Source organism: Danio aesculapii, chromosome 6 (genome assembly GCF_903798145.1).
Source record: "Danio aesculapii chromosome 6, fDanAes4.1, whole genome shotgun sequence".
NCBI classification, from domain to species: domain Eukaryota; kingdom Metazoa; phylum Chordata; class Actinopteri; order Cypriniformes; family Danionidae; genus Danio; species Danio aesculapii.
The window spans coordinates 60,324,041-60,340,703 of record NC_079440.1 but is presented as its reverse complement, the minus strand read 5'-3'; the positions used below and the strand labels follow the sequence as shown (position 1 = coordinate 60,340,703).

Genomic DNA, 16,663 nt, shown 5'->3' with positions numbered 1-16,663 from the left:
TCTACATGTGGGGATTGTTTACATCAGAGTGTGCATCAGTTCTGCGCAGCATATACGCAGTGTTTCTTCAAGCGGTTGATGGAAAATAAGCTAAGGCGCGTTCTAAGAAAATAAATTTGGATCTATTATTTTTCACGGTATTTTGAAGTGCCCGCGATAACAATATCGTGCATATTCATTACCGTGATTTATCGCATTACCGAATACCGGCACATGCCTAGTTGTAGTTGACTGTCAACATTTGCATTGTACTTTAGAAAGTTATTAAAAGGTCTCCAGATATCTTCAAATACATTTTGTTTCTTTTTCACAATGTACGTGATCTTTTCCATTGACATATGCGATGCCATTTCTTTAATCTATTTTCCTATTCTAGGTTCATTTATATTTTTCCAATTGAGAGCAATAATACGTTTAGCTTGTAAAATACACATGTTTATGAATCTGACCTCTTTGCTTTGTAAGAGAGGGCTGACAGGATATATGCCCAGGATAAAAACCTTAGGATCTAATGGTAATTTCTTTGATAAAATTTGGTCAATTATTTCAATAACACCTTGCCAAAAGGGTTTCACTTCTGTTAGTGACACTGTTAGGTAATGCATTAATATTAACTAATAATCAACAGTAAATGCACAGGAAAACATAGTAAATGCTTTGGATTTATGAACATTTTCTTAAACTATCTGTTGTCAGCAGGGGCGTAACAGCCATTTTAAAAGTGGGGGGGACAGCTGTATGGTCACCCAAAAGTGATTAATGATTTATTAGCAATAAAGTTTTTTTTAATAATCTTTTAACCAAAATTCTAAAATAATTACAAAATATTAATAATAACAATAAATAAACAGAACCACACACATTTAAATTAAGCATTACTCTGTGTGAAAATATTTTTAAATACTACAATACAATTGCAAAATTGCAAGTTGATACTACACATATAACGTGAGATGGACATCGCCATGTGTACTTGCGGCCGATGCGTCATTCATAAAAGCAGAACACGCAGGATTCAACACGTAAATTCACCAATTACTCCCCAAATACATGCAAGTAAGTGGTTGGTGAACTTAGAGAGGAGTAGATTCAACTTTATAGTTACTTTTAGTATGTGTATCTGATAAGATTAAAACACAATTAATTATATTTTAATGGATTGTTAGACTTCCTTGTGTGTTTTACAAACGCTAAAGTTCTTTTTTTACTAGTACTTGTGTGTATTTACATGTCTAAATCATAAATTAAGCAATAGGCCGTAAAAAAGGCTGCAAAATTGTGATAATATGACACGTCTTTCTCAGCGGAGTTAAGTTGGTCTTGTTTTTGGAAAAAAAAAAACGAAAAAAAGAAGCACTTTTCCGACGGTCCCTTACTGAGAGTTTAGGTCAGCGCGAGCTCTCGTAATATCGAGCGAAAAAAGAAAAAGACAGCTGTGAAATATAACCTGCTTTGTCTTTTTGTAGGGAATACAGTTTAGATCTTTTTAGGGTTAGAGGTTTTTTAGTTAATGCCGTCTGTCACTGAATGTGTCAGGAATACCGAAAATAAAACCAACTTAACCCCGCTGTCTTTCTCTGGCTCAGCACCAGACAAGACACCAGCACCAGGGACTTTACGGTTCTCACTTCGAAACGGAACAAAAGTAGGATTCTGTAACGTTAGTGATTTACAGTGATTTACCCAGCTGTAGCTGTTGCTCCCTTCCACATGATCCCTGTCTTTGACTGCAAAGTGAATGAATGAAGCTCGTGGCAGACCTGAAGAGATTCGCGCTGTGATTGGCTGAGTGATCGTTCACTCAAATCAAGTAACAAATCAGAGAACACTTGCGGCCGCTAGGTCAAATAAAATGTGTGGGCCAGTCGGGGGACAGAATAACCTGTTTCCAAAAAGTGAGGGGGACGTGTCCCCCCCGGTTGCTACGCCCCTGGTTGTCAGATTCGAGAATCCTCACATTTAGAGATACTGATGAATTTCTGAATCTCCAGATCAAATAATCCAGTGTTAAGTGATCTTAAAAATACACAGACGAAGCAAGAAATTATGTTTAGCATGAAGAAAATACAACTGAAAAGTGTTTAAATTACAATTAAATGCATTCTCTCATTCATATTGCCATGATTGCAAAAATAAATAATAATAAAAACAGTATTTCATTGTTTGTTTATAGCTAAAACTGGAAAATTACATAATTAGAGCATTTATAGGAGCATAAATTAAATGTAAAAAATAGTACCATGATGCAAATTTAAAAAATATATCGTTATAACAATGAAAATAAGAATTATCCTCATCTCTATGGTGCTTTTGATAAAGCGTTTGCTAAATAAGTGTAAATGCATTAAGTTAATTCTAATTTAATATAATAAAGTCCAATATGGGGTGTCACAGTGGTGCAGTGCATAGCACGATCACATCACAGCAAGAACGTCGCTGGTTCAAGCCTCGGCTGGGTCAGTTAGCATTTCTATGTGGAGTTTGCATGTTCTCGCCGTGTTGGTGTTGGTTTCCTCCGGGTGCTCCGGTCCAAAGTACAAACACATGCGCTATTCACCTTATTCTTCAAGTACGAGCGGGTGCAGCCATTGTAATCTTTTTGGCTCGAGACTTCCACTCTCATTCACGTCCATTCATTTTTAGACGTTAAAAACAGCTCGTTTTGCTGCTTGATGTTGCAAACTGATGTTTTCTTATTATATTATTCTACTTTGTCTGTATTGTCATGCTAACACTTGTTTGTAGAGCCAGTAGTTTGACCGTTTTCTGCTGTTTATTATTCCTAGTCATTTCTCCCATAGGCAGCTGAGTCGGAAGTTCTAAAACAATCGCAAAAACGCGCGCACTTCTGCATTAAAGAATAAGGTCAATAGGGGAATTGGGTAAGCTAAATTGTCCGCAGTGTATGTGTGTGACTGAGATTGTATGGGTGTTTCCCAGTAATGGGTTGCAGCAGGAAGGGCATCCGCTGCATAAAACTGGATTAGTTGGCGGTTCATTCTGCTGTGGCGACCCCTGATGAATAAAGGAACTAAGCTGAAAAGAAAATGAATGAATGAAAGTATAATATGTAAATAAATAATGTGCGTGTAGTTAAATAGTTTATCCATTTAAATGGTAATCCATTTATATTAACTAACAATACACAATAAATTTGTTTGTGATTAGTAAATGCTTTGAAAGAATTTTAATTCTTATTAAAAAGAAACAATAATAGTGAAGTGTTGACATTTTTTTGCAATAGACTGTAAAAACTACTTGTAAATTAACAGGTTTTTGTCTTCATTTATTTACGCTTGATAGCATTATGAGACTTAGACATTTCCTCCAACAACTTTTAATGTTGAGAAGTTTGAAAAGTGACTTTTATTGAACTTTTGCTAGTGTGCAGTGCTATATTTTCTGTATTGGTGCTGCATGGTTTCCGCTACATTCATTCTTCCATGGCGAGGCGCCACGCCAACATTCATCCCACCACAGCTACATTACAGCTTCTCATTCAAAACATTTTATTTTTTAAATAGCGGGTGATAAATCGCACCAAAATGTATTAAAGGGTAAGTGAATTATAACAGCGCGAACTTTTCTGTAACCGACAGTAGTAGTGCTGTGCGTCATTTGTTTAAAGAGCCCATATTATGGGTTTTTGAAAATGCCCTTCCATGTAGTGTGTAACACAGCTCTAAGTGAAGTGAAATATCCAGCTAAGGCTTAAATCTGTAAGTGTACAGTGTTTAAAATTATTGATTCATCTATAAAAGAGTCGACTCATAGTGCTTCAAACGAGTCGTCTTGATAACGAGTCATTGGGTGTTTCGCGATGATGCTGCTACGAAACACAAGCCTCGCCAGTAGTTACGCGCGCAAACCCGGGAGATTTGAAACCTGCGGCCCCGCCCACTAACACAGAAAAAACACTAGACACACACACACAGACACCGCCGGTCGAATGAAGTCATGCTGTGCTGAAGTCATGGATAATATTGACAGTCTCTACCCAAAGATGAAACTGTGAAGAGTCAGTGGTTGAGGTTTATTCACTAGTGTAAGTAAGTGCGATTAAAATTGTTGCCTCGTTTACTCTAGCTTGCAAATTATGTATTTATTGTATTTTGTTACTTGTTAACCTAGTACAGTACACGCGGTTACTCTTTATATTCTCATATCGCATGTAAGCCACGTTGAAAACGCGACGCGTGCCGCTTTGTTTACGGATTTAACGTTAAATGCCTTTGTGAGCTCGCGTTCCACTGCCGTTTGTCGTTGCTATGGCCATCGTAAACTAGGGGCTAGGAGACTCGTGTCGATCTCCCTAGTTCTTTTGAGGAGGAGCATGATGTGTGTGTGTTTGTGTTTGTGTTTGTGTGTGTGTGTGTGTGTGTGTGTGTGTGTGTGTGTGTGTGTGTGTGTGAGAGAAAAAGAGCAGGTAGAGTGTGTGACGGCTAGGAGACTCGTGTCGATCTCCCTAGTTCTTCTGAGGAGGGTTGTGTGTGTGTGTGTGTGTGTGTGTGTGTGTGTGTGTGTGTGTGTGTGTGTGTGTGTGTGTGTGTGTGTGTGTGTGTGTGTGAAAAGTCTTACACTATGAAGCGTGTATGCAGTGTGACTACTTTGTCTTGCGCTGAAGCCTGTCACTGTTGACCAATCGCAGCAGGCTGTCATCGGTCCAATCAGCGCAGATTAGCTTCGCGCTGAGGAGGGGGTTTGGGAACAAATGAATCGCTGAACAATTTATATGGGAGTCGCTGGGATAATTAGGTAAAAATAAATGCAGATTATAAGACCATCAAAGTGTTTTTTGACCGTGCATGCATATTAGACTGTTGTTGGAGACCCTTACAACCTAAATATGACCCCATTTCATGTATAATATGGGCTCTTTAAGTCTTTACGGTTACGTGCTGGCTGACTGACTGACTGGCTGACTTACTGACAGGAGCGTGATGCGTGAGGCCAGCAAACACGACGTATAGCTGTTTCACTTTACTTGAGGACGCATTTATGCCGCTCTGTAGGTCTATTGGAGACATTCATAAATATTCCTAGCAAATCTAATAAATGCTGGAGACATACTCGTTACATAAATGCACTGAATCGTAGTGTTTATTTGAGAGCGCACAAGAAGATCTGTGCTTGAGCAGTGTGTATTTGAGAGCACGCAAGAAGTTTTGTGCACGAGCAGAGGAAATTGGCGCGCAAGCAAAGAGATCCGCATGCTCATAGGCTATTACATGAATGCGATCTCGACTCGTAATACTGCACTCACGACATCTGTCATTGAAATAATGCCACAGGTAGTTGGTAGATCTGTGTAAAAATGGCCTGCCGCCACAGCTGGAAAAAATCCTAGAGGAAACACTGTGCTGTAAACTATAGTACAAGACCCTTGTAATAAACTGCCAGTACATTTTCTGTTATTTTAAACCTAATTTTCTATTAAACATCTTATATTTTAACTACTAAAATGTCAATAAAAGCTACACCGAGTTAAATTTTCAGTCGCATGAGCTGAAGATAAAAGTCCCATGATGCAATTCTTAAATAAACATCATAAGTGAAGTTAGTATTTATAAACTAATTTCGAGAGGAGTATGTGATTATGATTGAACACGGCTGGTCCCGCATCGGCTCACGATTGATTCTCCAATCAGATGATTCCTAACTCACTATAAATAACCAGAGTTTTCTTATCTCAATACCTTTGTTTTGAAGAATTCCCTCCTACCCACCCCTACTCCCCCTCCTTTCCAGATGGGCAACACGGCGGCCCAGTGATTAACACCGTTTCCGGTTGACACCAGTTGACATTTCTTTGTGGAGTTTGCTCAGTCTCCCCGTGCTCGCATGGGTTTTCCCCGGTTTCCTCCCACAGTCCAAAAATGCAATCTAAGCAAATTAAACATACCAAATTGATACCACTGCCAAGGTCTTAGGGAGTACACCTCTCCTCAGCCATGCTACTGTTGTAATTAGCCAGAATTAAGCCGGGGGAAGTTCATAGAGATCTACCTGAGCTCAAACTCCCCTCTCGCCCTGCAAACGGGAGGGAGCCCCAGGCTCGAGGATCTCATGGCTCCAGGGACAGCATGCCAAACAGGCTTTATAATCAATCATCAGCTAAGTGTGAACTCTTGAAAGAAATCAAATCACAAAACAATAACAAAGTGAATCACAAAAAAAGGGATCCTGTTTATTAACTGATATTTTTGACAATATTTCCATTTGAAGTATTTTGAAGTAGGTTTTTTTTATGACTCTCCCTCAAATGCAGTTTAAAGTCAAATAAAATGTAAATAAATGCAGCTCTTTACATGACATTTCCTTGCTCTCGCTCAGATTGTTTCTCAGTTTGGGGCTGATGGGAAATCCAGCTGTTTTGTGGCCGTCAGTGACTGCTGGACAGTCAAAAAAAAAAGGAGGGATAAAAATCACCCTCAGTCCTGACTGTGAGAACTCAGCAGAGCGTTGACATTGAGCCCTGATGTGTGTGTGTGTGTGTGTGTGTGTGTGTGTGTGTGTGTGTGTGTGTGTGTGTGTGTGTGTGTGTGTGTGTGTGTGTGTGTGTGTGTGTGTGTGTTTCCCATGGTTCAGGCCACACTGCTGCATTAAACAGGATGTCTGTGTCACATTTCAATGATCCATTATATTCCTCCTGTAGATTTGGCTTCTGAATGAATGACTGAATGAGGCGCTTTATTTTGGAGAGTCCAGAGGGCTGTAATGATATCTCCTCTCCCATGAAATGCTCTGAATATAAGCGTGATTACCGGCATGTGTTTACGTCTGCGGCCAGTGAATCAGCCTTATGATTTGGCTCTTTATGGTGAGCTAGTTCGCAAATGATTCTGAACAAGTCGACTTACTCTCGTCTGAAATTCTTAGTGAACTGCATAATTGCCTACATAAGGAGCATCCTATAACTTAAAGGGATAGTTCAGCCAAAAATTTTAAATATTGTCAGAGATCATTTGCTCATTTTCCACTTGTTTTAAACCCGTTTAATGAAGATATTCTGAAGAATGCTGGACAAAAACAGCCATTGACTTCCATAGTATTGTTTTTGTTCTTATTATTGATGTAAATGGGTCATTTTTTCCCCGACATTCTTCAAAATATCTTCTTTTTTGCTGTTGTTGTTTAATAGTTGACAAACTTCACTCAAATTTAGATCGACATGTAAATGGGGAACTGTTTTTAAGTGAACTGTAAACTTTAAGAGAATCATACATAGTCTTATATTATAAAAATAATGTAAACACTGTTGTTTGAGTGCTAAAAATATTGTATTAAACTATTTATTATTATAGGGATATACTGTAGTGAGTTATAATAGCATGAAAATACTAAGTATGTCCATGTTTTTATTAAGCATATTAAGCATTCAACCAAAATTTAATAAAAAAAGTCAAGACAACATACATTTTATGTATTATTTTATGTATTAATTTTTGATTTACCTTATTTTAACACGTTAATCAGGTTTCAATTAAGGTTTTTAAGCTATTCCAAGTTTAACTTAACATTTTTAGTCAGTTTGATTGATGTAAGTTGAGATGACTAGAAAAAGTTAATATGATTCAACTAAAAATAAGCCTGCAAGAGTTTTTTACAGTGTGAAATCAGTTTAAAAAGAGTCTGATATACTGAAAAATCACATTTTAAATTGTGAATTTCACCAGCACTGATGCCAGAAACAGCAAGTATCACACTGAAATTTGCAATTGTAGCCATTGACTTCCATTGTATGGTTTGTTCCTCTTATTGATGTAAATAGCTGCTTTTTTCAAACATTCTTCAAAATATCTGCTTTTTTGTTGTTGTTGTTTAACAGTTGAAAAAATTCCTAAAAATTCCTAGAACTGCTTGAGTGTGAGTAAATGGTGAAGAAATGTTCATTTTTGGGTGAACTGTGTCTTTAAGAGAAACATCATCCATTAAGTCTGATTTTAAAATAAAATAGTTTGAACATGGCACATCGATGTTTGAATGATAACATTATTTTATTACATTATGTAGTCATTCATTCATTCATTCATTCATTCATTCATTCATTTTCTTTTCAGCTTAGTGCCTTTATTAATCCGGGGTCACCACAGCGGAATGAACCGCCTACATTATGTATTACTATAGGAAAACACTGTAATAGCATTATAATATTATTTCCATGGTATATTAGTAGCTTATTGTAAGTTTTTACATATTAATAACTTGTGAATTTCACAAGCAAATACACAAGAAACTGCAAGTATCTCATTTAAATGATGACATCTTGAAAATTGTAATTAGTAGCCATTGACTTCCATAGTATTTTATTTTTGTTCTTACTATTGAAGGCAATGGCTGCTTTATTCAACATTCTTCAAAATATCTAGAGAAAAATCATACAGTAATTCTGATATTAAAATAAAATATAAACATGGCAGACAGTTGAATGATAACATTATTGTATTACATTATGTATTACTATAGGAATACACTGTATAATAATATGTATATGTTTTGTTAGTAGCTTATCGTAAGGTTTAACATGAATATTCATGAACTCGGTTTTAAAAAGTATGATTCATTCATTCATTTTCCTTCAGCTAAGTCCCTTATTTATCAGGGGTCACCACAGCGGAACGAACCGCCAACTATTCCAGCATATGTTTTGCACAACCGATGCCCTTATAGCTGGAACCCAAACCTGGGAAACACCCATACGTACTCATTCACACAAACTCATACACTACAGCCAATTTAGTTCATCAATTCCCCTATAGCGCATGTGTTTGGACTGTGGGGGAAACCAGAGCACCCGGAGGAAACCCACGCCAACACGGGGAGAACATGCAAACTCCACACAGAAACGATAACTGGCCCAGCTGGGACTCAAACCAGCGACCTTTTTGCTGTGAGGCCATAGTGCTAACCACTGAGCCACCATGCCACATAAAAAGCTTGATACACTGAAAATCTATTTTCTACTTAGAAACCAATGAACATTTTAACTTGTGAATTTCTCAAGTAATTATGCAAGGAACAGCAAGGATCACATTAAAAATGATATTTTGAAAAATGTTAGGGTTATTTTGCCAATGCCATTGACTTATTTTTACAGTATTTCATAGTATTTTATTACCATAGTATTTTTAATTCTACTATGGATGTCAATGGCTACTGGTTTCCCTTTTTTTCCCCATATTTTTATAAAAGTTTGGGAATTTTAGAGTAAACCTGTGTACATTTTCAGTTTTAGGAGAGCTATTGTTTTAAAAGCAACTAATGAATCATTTTTGTGAACCAGATGACAGAAATGAACTGTTTGAAAGAATCGACTCAGCAGAATCAGCATTCCAGCACTAGTAAACATGCATGCCAAAGGGATTGTGGCAATCGGTGGTCTTGACAAGCCAGAACAGATCCTGCAATCCAACCTTAGGGAAGGCATGCGTCTACACACACACACAAACACGAGATCCCCTTTCCCTTCTTATCTGCAGAGCTATAATTAAGTCTTTGGTTCCAGCATAAAAAGCCCCATGGGTCTCTCTCTCTCTCTCTCTCTCTCCCTCCAGGTGTTCTCTATACACACTCTAGCTGAACCACCTGCATACACAGGTGTGTGTGTGTGTGTGTGTGTGTGTGTGTGTGTGTGTGTGTGTGTGTGCGTGTTTGTGCCAATAACACAGCTGCTCTTCTGCCTAGAGGCCAAAAATGGAGGAGTATTCAGAATAAACACAGGTGTGGTGTAACAGATTGAGACAAACGTCCACTAAAATAAAAGAAATCAGCTTTTCTGCTTTCATACGGCTTTGCAGAATACACATAAACATGCATCTGCAGCAGCATCATTTGTTATAGGCTTATATATATTTAAATGATTTTTAAATAAGACATTTTTAATATATTATTATTGTTTCTATGCATGGAAATAAAATTATATTAATGATAAAACCAAAATATTACTGCACGGTTTGAGAAAGGATGTTTTACGGTACTGATATCCTTCACCATATTGTTTTTCTACATTTAGTTACTCATGAAAATGTACAAAAGGGCTTTATAAAAATACATATGTATTATATAAAATGCATATATATTATAACATATGTAGCAATAGTTGGTGGTTCATTCCACTGTGGTGACCCCGGATAGAGGACTAAGCCAAAGGAAAATGAACGAATGAATATAGTATGCCTGAATTCATAGTATTGGAAAAACAATATGCAAGCACCCGGACGTAGGTCACGTGATAATGATAAATGGCCAGTGTTGGGGAGGTTACTTTGGAAATGTAATAGATTACAGATTACAAATTACCTTATTTAAAATGGTAATTTGTAACCAGCTCCACATCCACAACTTTACGCATTGGGTTAAATTAGGCTTTGCAGACTCCGTGTTCAGTCCATCACTATCTGTTCAGCCGAGGGAACGGAACCAACCCCGTGACGTCAGACACTGAGACATTCCAAGATGGTGGCGCCCTAGGTCTAAAAGCTATAGTAAAACATGCCGTTTTCTATCACATGGTTCCATTAATCGAGTTTGTTTAATATATTTTCATTAAAGTGAAATCCAATATACAAAATAATGTAAACTCGACTAAGTGCTACTTTCCACTTTAACATGATAAAAGGCTGGTTGTAGTAGCCTAATGCTTTCAGCGGCAGAGAGGATTAACGTAACTGGTAGACGTGGTGCACCTCAATCAAACTGGAAAACCAATCAAAAGCATCAGAATAGCATCGCTTTAATAAATGGCCTTAGCAGAAGGTATCGTGTTCATCAAAAACAGGCAAAGCAACAGATTAATAATGCTCAATATACTTACATGTAACCCATGTACATGTACTGTAACGACTTACTGTTACTATTATTTTGTAATTAAATAACGTAACACTGTTACATGCTAGTTACTCGCCAAGTTGAAGCCAAAATTATAAGCCCTCCTGTAATTTTTGTAATTCCTTTTCAATTATTTCACAAATGATGTTTAACACAGCAAAGAATTTTTCACAGTATTTCCTGTAATATTTTTTCTTTCGGATGCAGCCTGTTAACCAAAACAAACATTTTAGCAGTTCAGCATTTGTTACACTTTGAACTCTGCATTTTCACATTGCTTATGTACTTCACAGACACACACACGGTCTCTTTCTCTCATCTCGTGTCTTAGATTTCATCCGGTATGAATCCCACACACATGAAGGCCCGACATAGAGCTCTTTGTCTAGAAATGATCCCCCATTACAGCCATATTATCTCGTCCACATTCCGGATGCAATTTATTTCCAACAGTGAAAAATTGGGTATGATGATTTATACACCTCCAAATCTGGCCCAAGGTCACTGCCTACGTCCATGCAATCATTACGCAACGCAAAGTGTGTGCCGACATGCAGATCTCACTTACAAATGTGTGAATGTCCTCGCATTGGAAACTACATACAGCATCAAGGGTTTAGAATTAACTACTGGACATGCTGAGGATGTGTGTGAATGCAACCTAAAATGTGCGTTTATTACCTGTTAATGTCAGAATTATTCGCCCTCCTGTGAATTTTTGTTTGCAAATACTTCCCACATGATGTTTAACAGAGCAAGGAATTTTTCACAGTATTTCCTATAATATTTTTTCTTCTGGAGATAGTCTTATTTGTTTTATTTCAGCTAGTATAAAAGCAGGTTTTAATCTTTTAATATCTCCAGTTCTGGCGGGAGCACTTGTAGCTTAGCTTAGCATAGATCATTGAATCGGATTAGACCGGAAGTCTCGAGCCAAAAAGATTCAAATGGCTGCGCCCACTCGTATGCAAAGAATAGGGTGAATAGGATTGTTGTTATTATTATAATTAGTGTTTATAACGGTGATTATACTGGAATGAAGCTGTGTATCATATGTTTAAGCATCAGAAGTCTTTAAATATAGTCTGGCGGTTGTTTACAGTGGAGTGTTGGTTTGGGATTTGACCTCTTGGGAATGGAACGGTGTGTGTTTCTGTCTGTCCACACACACATGTACTTCACATCAGCTCGTCTCTTGTAAAACCGCGCAGTAAATTCCTCCTCGACATTTTCTTGTCACTTTGAAGGAGGTTTTCAGATAAAGCTTCACCGGAGGGCATGAAGGTCAGATGAAGAGCCGAGACCCGACCTGACACTTTTAGTGGAGTAGTAGAAAGATTGATGAGCTGCGACGGCAGAAAATTGACACAAGCTACTTCAATTTTATTTTTATTTAATTGTGTAACATTCTGCATGCGACTGCCTCACAGTAAACCCCATTATTTTCGTCTATTAATTAAATGCTTCAGTTTAAAGTTGAAGGAAAACTATTACCCCCAGGTCAATTATAAGTTTGAGTAATAGACGAATGATGTATGTGGTAATGGGGTGGGAAAATAATAAGCTTGTGCTTCATCCCACACCATTTTCGACCATGTTGAAATGTATTCTTTTGTTAATAACATTTTATGTATGATATTTTATTCGAAAATAAATAAATCAAATCAGATCAATTATTAATCAAATATTTAATTAAATATTAAGTATTTTTCCAAATATTTCTCTTTTTTTCTCCACTAACTATTAAATGGAACGATTTCTGAACTATGTGACTTATTGTAAATACCATTATTGTTATTAGTAATGTCCATATAGACGAATTACCGACCTACGTCACACATGACGTCACACGCGTTCCCGGTTGCGAAAATAGACTTAACTAAAGACTAAAAATAGACTTGTTGTGCAGTAGGATGTTAAATGCGAAATCCAAAAACAGTTAAAAAATAGGTAACTTAAATTTTACTGTACACCACACTGCTTTTAATGCCAACCGCAGACGTATTTGGCTAAAAGGTAGCTGAATGAAGTGAGGACCTAATTAAAAATGCTGGGCTCTGCAGTTCTCATTTCATATCAGGTAAGCTCACGCTATGCTGAATCATACACATCATGGTTTCCACTACGTTCATTCTTCCATTACGGGTCGCCACGCCAAAATTCATCCCGCCACGGCTACATTACAGCTTCTCATTCAAAACATTAATTTTTTTTAATAGCGGGTGATAATTGCACCAAAACGTATTAAACGGTAAGTGAAATATAACAGCGCAAACTTTTCTGTAACCGACAGTAGTAGTGCTGTGCGTCATTTGTTTAACCCTTTACGGTTAAGTGCTGACTGACTGACTGACAGGTGCGTGATGCCTGAGGCCAAAAGTGTCACATACTGTATTTATAAGGTATAATTCACCCAAAAATGTAATTTCTGTCTTCATGTAATGATGTATTCACGGTCGCGAAATCACACGTGAGCTGACGCATTGTTTATTTACTGCTGAGAACGCACAAGTGCACCCAAATGACGCCCACTTTAGTAAACACAACCTGCATATGCTGTGAATAACAGGTAATAAAGTTGTAAATAACGTTCAGTTTGCTGCACAGAGCGATTGTTTGAGAGCCGTGCGGGAGGTTTGATTTGCATGTGTGTGTGTTTTTCTCACAGTGACAGCAGCCATGAGCCACACTAGATAGTGAAACCCGTGCGCACATCATCTAAATGATCATATCGCATTTTAGAGTTATGATTACGACAAACATTTGATGTGTTTTTTCTTTCATAGCGAACACAAAGTGTTGTGCATGAAAATAAATGTTTACTGTGTCAGTATAACAACTCTACAGCCTATTTATAATGGAAATATAATGGTCTAATAATGTTGTCAATAACAGATGACAAGCACATGTCTTAAACATAATAAATCAACTTCAGAATTATGAATAGTTATATTCTGATGTCATTATTTTACTGTGAATGAACAAACAGGACATATTGAAAGTCTGTTCAAGTCCACCATAATACAAAATTTAGCATTTTAAGCAACAGTAGACCTACACATAGGCCTAATATTATTATTGTTGTTCTGCCATATGTTTGAGAATGAACAATAACAATAGGCTAATCATAATAACCTTTATTTTACATTTACAGAATCGTGAGAAAGAATCGTGATCTTGATTTTAAGCAAATAAAAAATCGTGATTCACATTTTCTCCAGAATCGTGCAGCCCTAGTTGGCATCCAAAGACTTGTAGCCTTTAACTTCTCTTTTGTTAAAACACTTGGAGTTTCAATGAGATAGTTGTATATTTGGGGCTGGACGCTTAGCCTTTCGTCCTACACAATATCCATAGGGAGGGTGCTATTGCGAATGGACCTGTCAGACGTACGCCGCTCACTTTAAACGTTCGTTTTGACAAATAACTGTGCTTATCACTGGGTGATGAGCTGTTATAATACGCTGAAAGCATTATGTAAATAATATATATAATATGTAAGCAATATATCTTATTTCTAAGACAACAACAAACTCGGTACAGCATAAGATGTCATTCCCTCACTGTAAATGCTAGCGATCCCGGTTTATTTCTGCCACCTCGTTGCGCGCCCATTCTGAATGTTTACAAACTGGTGATTGGTCTATACTGCACTTTATTTCATTAGTTCAGGATTAAGCAGCAAACATTTTCAGCTCAGAGTAAAGAATTTGATCCTTTGCTTCTTCAAATGGACAGTGTGAATGAATTGGGATGTTGCTTATACTGCTCATTTTGGCCTTCTATAAGCGCAGTGTGTTTATGTGTGAGTGTTTGTGTTATGTGTGTGTGCGTGCATGTGTGTTTGTCTGTATGTAAGAGTGTGCTTGTGGGTGCAATGTATGCGTGTGCATGTATGTTTATTTGTGTGTATGCAATTGTGTGTGTGTGTGTGTGTGTGTGTGTGTGTATGTGTAAGTGTGTGCGTTTGTGTGCTTGTGTATATGTGTTTGTATGTTTAAGAGTGTCCTTGTGTGTGCATGTGTTTGTGTTTGTATGTGTTTCTATGAGCCTGTGTGTGTGTCTGCGTTTGTGTGACAATGTGTGTGCGCGTGCATGTGTGTTTGTCTTTATGTTAGAGTGTGCTCCATTTGTTAATGTTTTGTTTGTGTGTGTGTGTGTGTGTGTGTGTGTGTGTGTGTGTGCGTGTGTGTGTGTGTGTGTAAGAGTGTGCTTGTATGTGCAAGTTTGTGTGTATGTGTGTATGTGTATGTGTTTGTGTGTGTATCTGCGTATGCGTGTAAATGTGTGTGTGTGTATATGCGTATGCGTGTAAATGTGTGTGTGTGTGCGCGCATGTCTATGTCGTCCCTCGTCTTGGCTCTTAAAGTGGAAAATTTAGACTAATGTGGCCAGGCGAGTGTGTGACCCAGGTCTCATAAATTGTAAGTGCAGATTGGAGCACACACACACACACACACACACACACACACACACACACACACACACACACACACACACACACACACACACACACACACACGCTCAAGTGTTAAAGTAACGAACACTGACTTAGCTTCACTTGCCAGCAGAGTGACAGGAGCTGAACGCTTTGCAGGATCTGTGTGTGTGTGTGTGTGTGTGTGTGTGTGTGTGTGTGTGTGTGTGTGTGCTCCCCAAACAAGAGGACGATGCTGTTTTTCAGCATGGCCATATTGTTTAGTAATTAAATACTGCTTACAAGTAAGTTTAACAGTAGCATGAAGCTATATTTCAGTTAGCATGTTGTATTAATGTCACATGACCTCAAAAATCAACATTTATTTCTGTTTAATTTTGTAATTTGAAGTTAATATTTCACATTTTTTTAGAAAAATATAAAGAAATGCAAAAAGTATGCGCATATATTTACACAACAGTTCTGTCTGGTTCTTGAATCTGATTGGCTGACAGCCGTGAGATATTCTGCAATAACAGCACTGGTCCAGCCTCTTCACCCTTCACCTTTGTATCACTCCGCCCACATAAAGGGACAAGAGGACACTTTACAGTTTGACAAATATTATTTATTTATATTCAATAAATACATTCCCAGATGTTCACTAAAGGGGGTTTATCAGATTCAACTCACTTCTGGGGACAATCTGGTCCCCAAACTATTGCAAAATAAACACACACACACACACACACACACGCTCTTTGACACACATCTCCTCACTTACATCCAAATACACTCTGTATGTGTTGTGCATGTGTGTGTGTCAGGCTTTACTTAAACTAATGTCTCCCAGGCGTGCAGCGCGGCCAGACTCACTGGAGCCGAGCGGCGAGCAGGAATGCCACTACAAACACACACACACACACACACTGACGGACGCAGAGAAGTGCTTGGAAAGAGATTTCACCGTAGAGGAGATTGGATGTGGATTTGGAACAGCAGTGTGTGTGTGTGTGTGTGTGTGTGTGTGTGTGTTCACATCTGTCGCCCTGCTGTGTTACGTCCACAGATGGAGGAAACGTCTTGCAGATGGAACTGAAAGCGTTCGCACAGAAACAGACTCCTGTCCTCTTTATAACATGTCAAAAAAAGCATTTTGACCCAAAATAAAACCACGTGACTGCATTCTGGGAAAAATATGTAATATTTGACATTACTGTTGAGTAGTGCAATAATGATATATCTAATGATTTGCCCACACTGTAAAGAAATATCTGTAAAGTAGCCGTTTTCCATATTTTGTGATTGATGTTTTTATTTTTCACTGTTTATTTGTGCTTTTGAATTGCATTATGGGATCTTGATCTATTTTCCAACAACTTTTAACCTTCAAGTGATATATTATCTGGGTTATGTTGT

General features: G+C 37.8%; 1 protein-coding gene across 1 annotated transcript in view; it reads left to right on the top strand.

Annotated features, from left to right (window-relative positions):
• Nucleotides 1–16,663, top strand: part of cbfa2t2 (CBFA2/RUNX1 partner transcriptional co-repressor 2) — a 91,818-nt gene that overhangs the window by 16,857 nt on the left and 58,298 nt on the right. The window lies entirely within an intron of this gene.